This window comes from Toxotes jaculatrix, chromosome 5 (assembly GCF_017976425.1).
Source record: "Toxotes jaculatrix isolate fToxJac2 chromosome 5, fToxJac2.pri, whole genome shotgun sequence".
Taxonomy (NCBI): Eukaryota; Metazoa; Chordata; class Actinopteri; family Toxotidae; genus Toxotes; species Toxotes jaculatrix.
Genome location: NC_054398.1, coordinates 30,421,344 through 30,428,520, shown reverse-complemented (window position 1 = coordinate 30,428,520; position 7,177 = coordinate 30,421,344). Strand labels below are relative to the sequence as shown.

At 38.7% G+C, this 7,177-nt stretch overlaps 1 pseudogene; it reads left to right on the top strand.

Annotated features, from left to right (window-relative positions):
- The first annotated feature begins 3,057 nt into the window (after window positions 1–3,057).
- On the top strand, window positions 3,058–6,053 carry LOC121182601 (annotated as a pseudogene).
- The last annotated feature ends 1,124 nt before the right edge of the window (window positions 6,054–7,177 follow it).

Here is a 7,177-nt window from a genome sequence, read left to right as displayed (position 1 = left end):
ACATTTTTTTTATTGGTATGAATGCTGACTCAGCATTCAGAATATACAGTATCATAAGTCAGATACTGTAAGATGAGATTAATTTTGTAAGGATTTTTGGGGGGAATTTTTAATATTTCTCAGGTTTATTGTTTATTGTTGTCTTTATTAATGTCGGACTATTTGGCGGAGTGATAAGGAGATGTGTGATGTGCCACATCACACACGAAGTTTTTTTTCCCATGTTGCTGTAGGGCTTCTTTTCGTGATTAAAGAACACAATAGATCTACCCAAGATGGTGTCCCCAAGCTTTTTACTGCACCAACAGGAAATCCTCCGGCTGGTGATACAAGAGATGACTGTAGCTAAGGGTACTAACTCTAACCCTTACAATACTATGATCAAACACTGATTTTTAAGAATTAAATATTATCCTGCACTGATTTTGGGTAATCACGTCATGTGACCTAATGACTCCAAATCAGTGCAGGATCATAGTACTACACTGGCTGGTTGAGATACACCTTTTTTTCTTCCATTTTAACATTCCTGAGATTTTATATTAAATTTTTAACGTAAATATTAGCATTTTAGCTCAATAGCTTCCAGGTCATGTGACCAAATCACTCAAAATCAGTGCAGAATCAAAGTACTACACTGGCTGGTTGAGATACACCTTTTTTTTCTTCCATTTTAACATTCCTGAGATTTTATATAAATGTTTTAATGTAAATATTAGCATTTTAGCTCAATAGCTTCCAGGCCATGTGACCAAATGACTCAAAATTAGTGCAGGATCATAGTACTACACTGGCTGGTTGAGATACACCTTTTTTTCTTCCATTTTAACATTCCTGAGATTTTATATAAATTTTTTAATGTAAATATTAGCATTTTAGCTCAATAGCTTCCAGCTCATGTAACCAACGGACTCCAAATCATTGTTTGATTATAGTACTACACTGGCTGGTTGAGATACACCTTTTTTTCTTCCATTTTAACATTCCTGAGATTTTATATAAATGTTTTAATGTAAATATTAGCATTTTAGCTCAATAGCTTCCAGGTCATGTGACCAAATGACTCAAAATTAGTGCAGGATCATAGTACTACACTGGCTGGTTGAGATACACCTTTTTTTTCTTCCATTTTAACAGTCCTGAGATTTTATATAAATTTTTTAATGTAAATATTAGCATTTTAGCTCAATAGCTTCCAGGTCATGTGACCAAATGACTCAAAATTAGTGCAGGATCATAGTACTACACTGGCTGGTTGAGATACACCTTTATTTTCTTCCATTTTAACATTCCTGAGATTTTATATAAATTTTTAAATGTAAATATTAGCATTTTAGCTCAATAGCTTCCAGCTCATGTAACCAAAGGACTCCAAATCATTGTTTGATCATAGTACTACACTGGCTGGTTGAGATACACCTTTTTCTCTTCCATTTTAACATTCCTGAGATTTTATATTAATTTTTTAATGTAAATATTAGCATTTTAGCTCAATAGCTTCCAGGTCATGTGACCAAATGACTCCAAATCAGTGCAGAATCAAAGTACTACACTGGCTGGTTGAGATACACCTTTTTTTATTCAATTTTTACTTTCCTGGCATTTTATATTATTTTTTTAATGTAAATATTAGCATTTTAGCTCAATAGCTTCCAGGTCATGTGACCTAATGACTCCAAATCATTGTTTGATTATAGTACTACACTGGCTGGTTGAGATACACCTTTTTTTCTTCCATTTTAACATTCCTGAGATTTTATATTAATTTTTTAATGTAAATATTAGCATTTTAGCTCAATAGCTTCCAGGTCATGTAACCAAATGACTCCAAATCATTGTTTGATCATAGTACTACACTGGCTGGTTGAGATACACCTTTTTAAATTCCATTTTAACAGTCCTGATCATCAATTTTTGATATATATTATCAATTTTTTTCTATAGCCTCTAGGTCATTCAAAAACAGTACAGAATCACTCTCACACGTGTCTTTATTGCCTTTCAATAACCCACATTTTATTTTGAAAACCGGAAGTTGGTCCACGCTGTAGCATCCTAACGCTGACTTTCTCAACCACATCCGTCTCTTTTCCGTAAAGTCTGTAACACGGGAGCACTTGAAATGTTGGAGCGGCTGGCTTGACTTCGCAAAAAGGAGAGACGGCTGGCTTGACCGCAGTTTCACAAACACTACTTAACATTTATAAAAATGACGATAACACAAGCGAGCTCCGACCACAGAGCTTAGTACTCACCATGAGCAAAGTTCACGTCTGCAACGAAACCATGAAAAAATGTGTGTAAAATGGTGTGTGTGTGTGTGGAGTGTAATGTGATATGTGAGTGTATGTGTGTAAAAAAAAAATCCAAAGGAATCCTTCAGTGAAAATCTCAGCAAAAAGCCTTGATCAATGTTTGTCTCTCACTTGCTGCGAATCCAGCGAGTGAGAGACAACCACGCCAGCAATCGAAAGTGAAGAGTATTTATAGGGCATGTTTGGACAAAGACGCGCCCAACCAATTAGAGTGTTGCGGAGGCGGGGACTAAACCGGACACACGCAAACCATGAAATAAAGTTTCCCACGGAAAATATGCTATCATTTAAAAAAAAAAAAAAGCAAATTAAAAACCGCAAATTTAGCCAGTAAATTTTATTTAAAGACAATTAAAAAAAAGATATGGATTATTAACACCAGGAAAGACTCTCATAGTAAAATCCCAAATGTTTACATTCAAAACAATTCTAATTTTATTTCATACCTTCAACATGTCTCCTCTCATGTAAAAACCTTCCTCGTTTAATATTTACATGTGCATACAGAGAAATAAATGATAAATAAATCCTGGTCACTCATTAGGCACAGTGTGAATCCTTAGAATCACAACAAGAACTAAACTATTAAATGAAAACATGGTGAAAAGAAAAGCGGTAACCTAAACTCAAGGCAAAAGTCAAAAACAAAAGGTCAAACTAAATCTACCAGCCAAAACGACATGTAAAAGCTAAATCTAAACAAGTACACAAAGGTTAAACTAAGGTCCAACAAAGGCAAACTATGTCTAAAAAGAGCAAGGGCAAAACAGGTGAACTAAGGGGCGAACTAGGGGGCAACTAAGGGGCAAACTAAGGGCAAAATCAACAATAGTGCCGGTGAGCCTAAAAAGAAGGGGGAGAAACACCATTAACAGAGTTCACACTGCTTATTTAAAAGGTATTAAAGAAAGAACAGTCACAGGCCAACTCACCACAGGATGTTAAAAACTAGTATCAAAACCCCTCGCAAGCAATGCAGCACCTGGACAGCCACAGCAAGGACAGAGCAGGAGGCAAAGAGAGACACAAAAGATCACAGGTGTCTTAGATAACTTGTTCCTGATTAGGAAATAAAACAGTTTTATTAGTGGGTGAAACAGGAGCAGGAAAATCTGCTCTGATCAACTCTCTGATCAACTACGCCATGGGAGTGAAGTTTGAGGACGACATCTGGTTTAAGATCGTAGAGGAGAAGAAGAAAAGTCAGACACAAAGTCAGACGCCAGATGTGATCGTGTACCAGATCTTTGGTTTTGAAGGTCAAACTCTGCCCTACTGGATATGGAGACACTTAGGGGATCGAACAGGATGTTTTAATCAGTCAAAGATTATTTGACTTGTTCCGCTCAGAGGACGGAGTTCATGAAATTCATGCAGTGGGTTTGGTGATGAAGGCGTCAGAGAATCGACTGAGTGATCGACTGATGTACATCTTTGATTCAGTGATGTCTCTGTTTGGAAAAAATGTGAAGAACAACATCGTAGCTCTCATCACTCACTCAGATGGAACCAAACCTGAAAATGTTCTTAAAGCTCTTGAAGAAGCAAAAATTAAATGTGCCACAGACGAGAAGAATCAGCCTGTTTACTTCCGGTTTAATAACTGCCAGAGTAAAGAACGATCAGAGGAGAGAGAGGCTTTGGAATATGCTGATAAAATATCAATGAGAGGAATGGAGGGGTTTACCTCCTTCCTGGAAACATCTAAACCTCAAACACTGGACAAAACTGTGCAGGTTTTGAATGAACGTGTCAGACTGACAGCCTGCATCCAAAACCTGCCGGAGAGAATCCGACTGATCGAACTGAAACAGACAGAGATCCAACAGACTAAAGAAGCTCTGAAGACACATGAAGAAGAGATGACGAACAAAGACTTCACTGTAGAAGTTGATGAGGTTTACAAAGATAAAGAAGAAATCAGAGGTGGGATGTGGTGGAGTTTTTTTTATCAAGGAGCTGTTACCTGTAACATCTGTGAAGAGAACTGTCACTATCCTGGATGCACAGTGGCCTGGAGTCCTGGATCCTGTGAGGTGATAAGAAGAGGCCGCTGTACTGTTTGTACTGGGGGGTGTCCTGTTTCAGATCATGTGAAAGAAAAGTGGATCTATGTCATCAAGACAAGGAAAGTTAAGAAGACTGAGGAAGAAATAAAAAAGAAGTATGAGAAGAACAAGTCAGAGAAGTTGAGCCTGTTGGAAAATCTAGAAGAGGAAATAAAAACTCTGACAGCAAATAAAGATCAGTGCCTTGAAGAGTCCTACCAACATGTGCTCAGTCTGGAGAAGATCGCCCTCAATGTGAATTCACTGTCCACTCACGTCCACTTGGACTTCCTGATCAAGGAGATGAAGGAGAGAGGAGACACAGAGAAGGTCCAGAAACTGAAGGAGATAAAAAGTCGAGAGGATAAAGGAATCATGGCAGGGCTGAGGTACATGTTTGGTAAACATCAGTGGGTAAAGCTGTTAAAGACATGATGCCACTGTGAGCAGCGTCTGTCAGGTGAGATGTCAGAGCTTATGGTTCATTAGTGGTGCATTGCTATGCATGCACACTAGGCACCTCTATAGCAAAGCTATAGAGGTACCTAGTGTGCAATGCAAAGCAATGCACCACTACTGTTCTCCCCGTTTTTCTTCTTCATCTTCCGTGTCGATTTTCGGTTCGTAACTCGTCTCACACCGTTGAGCGCACACTAACAAATGATACATCAAAACGTGCGGCTCGATCTAACTCGCTATGCTTGTATTTTGTTCTACAGAATATTCACGTTTCGCGAAGTAATTCGCGAAAAACTGAGAAAATTTTTCCCATAGAGAATGGCTGGGAAATTTTCAAAAAAGTCGCAAATTCTCCCCCTTTTTCAAACATCTACTGCTCTGGCATACTTTCACCTAGAGACACCATTCAAACTGTAAAATGTAGACACAAGTCTTGTGTATTCGGGGTGTATTCAACTTTTTCATAAGTTGTGTAATTTTTGAACTGTGAGCCCCAACTGATCATGAGTGATTTTGAAAAAATTCAGGGTTTTCAATGAGTGTGTGCGAAGCACAACCCAGTATTGACAAAGACCCACCCAGGCACACACAAACACAGACACACACAGACAGACAGACTGACATAGAAAGACACACACACACACCCAGTCAATATTTACAGAGGCACACAGACACACACAGGACAGAGGCACACATACACACACTATTGTGTGACATAGATACATAAACACACACACACATTGACACGTAATGCTGTCGATGCTGTCCTGTGCATAGACACAGACACACACTCAGATAGACTTATACAGGAATGCATTGGTATGAATACTAGCGGTGCAATGCACCACTCTCGCGATTTCCCAAAGGGAAATTGTCTAGTGGTTAAAATGACCTTCTCTCCTCTCATAATAACTGTGTCAAAATGAAATCTCATGTCAGTAAAGTGTCAGTTGATCATTTAGCATCATGCTCATATCTGCTTCCTGTTCACCTGAGAAATGATTCACAGTGAAGCTTCAGAGCTGATCAATCAATAATCAGTTACAGTGTGAATGAATGAAGACCAGCTTCAATGCACCATGTCCCTACTGACCCCTGTGACCTTTAACCTTTCATGTATTCAAAGTGTAATGCTCTGATGATTCACTCATGTCTCATAACCATTTATGCTGTGCTCCTGTGCTGCTTTTGGTTTATTATTAAACACATTTACTCTCATTCAGAAACCATGGTATGTGTGCAGGGGCTTCTGGGTAATTCTTTGTTACACAGGGTTGATCATTTTGCATTAAGGTCATATTAAGTCTCAGAGGCTCTGAATCTTTCCACAGGAAATATGAGAAAGGAAGTGGTGAGGAACTTTCTAGAACAGCAGAACTGAAACAGTGTAAACAGGAAACAGACATACGAACATCATTTCCAGGACACAGGGTCTTATACATTCAGGAGCACAGACAGACAGACAGACATTGGTTTTCTGGTATTTTGAAGAAACCAGAAATCAGAAATACATGAAGTTATAGGACTGAACTTAGATCCACTGTGATCCTGACATCAGCTTAGAGGTTTGGCACTGAACCAACTCAATACAAAACACCAACTTACACAGTGACTGTTAGAAAGCCCACCTCACTGTCACATCATTTAGTCTAGATTCAGTTTGTTATATACTGATGTTAATTTACTTTTCCAAGTTTCTCATTTAACTCACCAGAGCTGTAAGTTGCAGACTGACCCTGAACGCACCTTGCCGCGGGTGTGCAGTGTAATACAGAAGTTAATGTTCCTTTACCTGTGCGGCTGTTTAAGTTAGCGGTGTTCACGTGTTAACCTGCGTATGGATCCTAATATATTCAGTTAGTATTTACAGCCCTTATGTATGTTTTTATTTACATAGTTTTGTATTGTGTTTGTTACAATGACAGTTCCTTCTGTATTGTAGTTACAAACCACACACACACAAATTCTGTACTGTTCTTTAACCGGTACACCTCCATACCCTGAACCAGCTCTAAGCAAAGAACCTCCTGGAGCCTGTTCACTGACCAACAGTACCTGGGTGTTCCTGGGAAACTGAGTTCAATGGCCGTCCTCTGTGAACAAAGGGGCGTGTCCCCCTCTGTTCTTAGTGGGTGGACATGGTCAAAACTTGATGTTTGTCCATCCCTTATAAGATCATAAAGACAAAACTACATGTCTGTCTGATCCAAACCAATGATCATATTTACAGCTACATTTCTCTAAAGGTCAGACAGGAGCAGGAGCAGGCAATAACGCAGATGGCTAAGTTAAATAATAAATATTAAACAGCTTTTTTCTTTTAAACAAATTTAAAGTGAAACAGCAGGTTGTCTG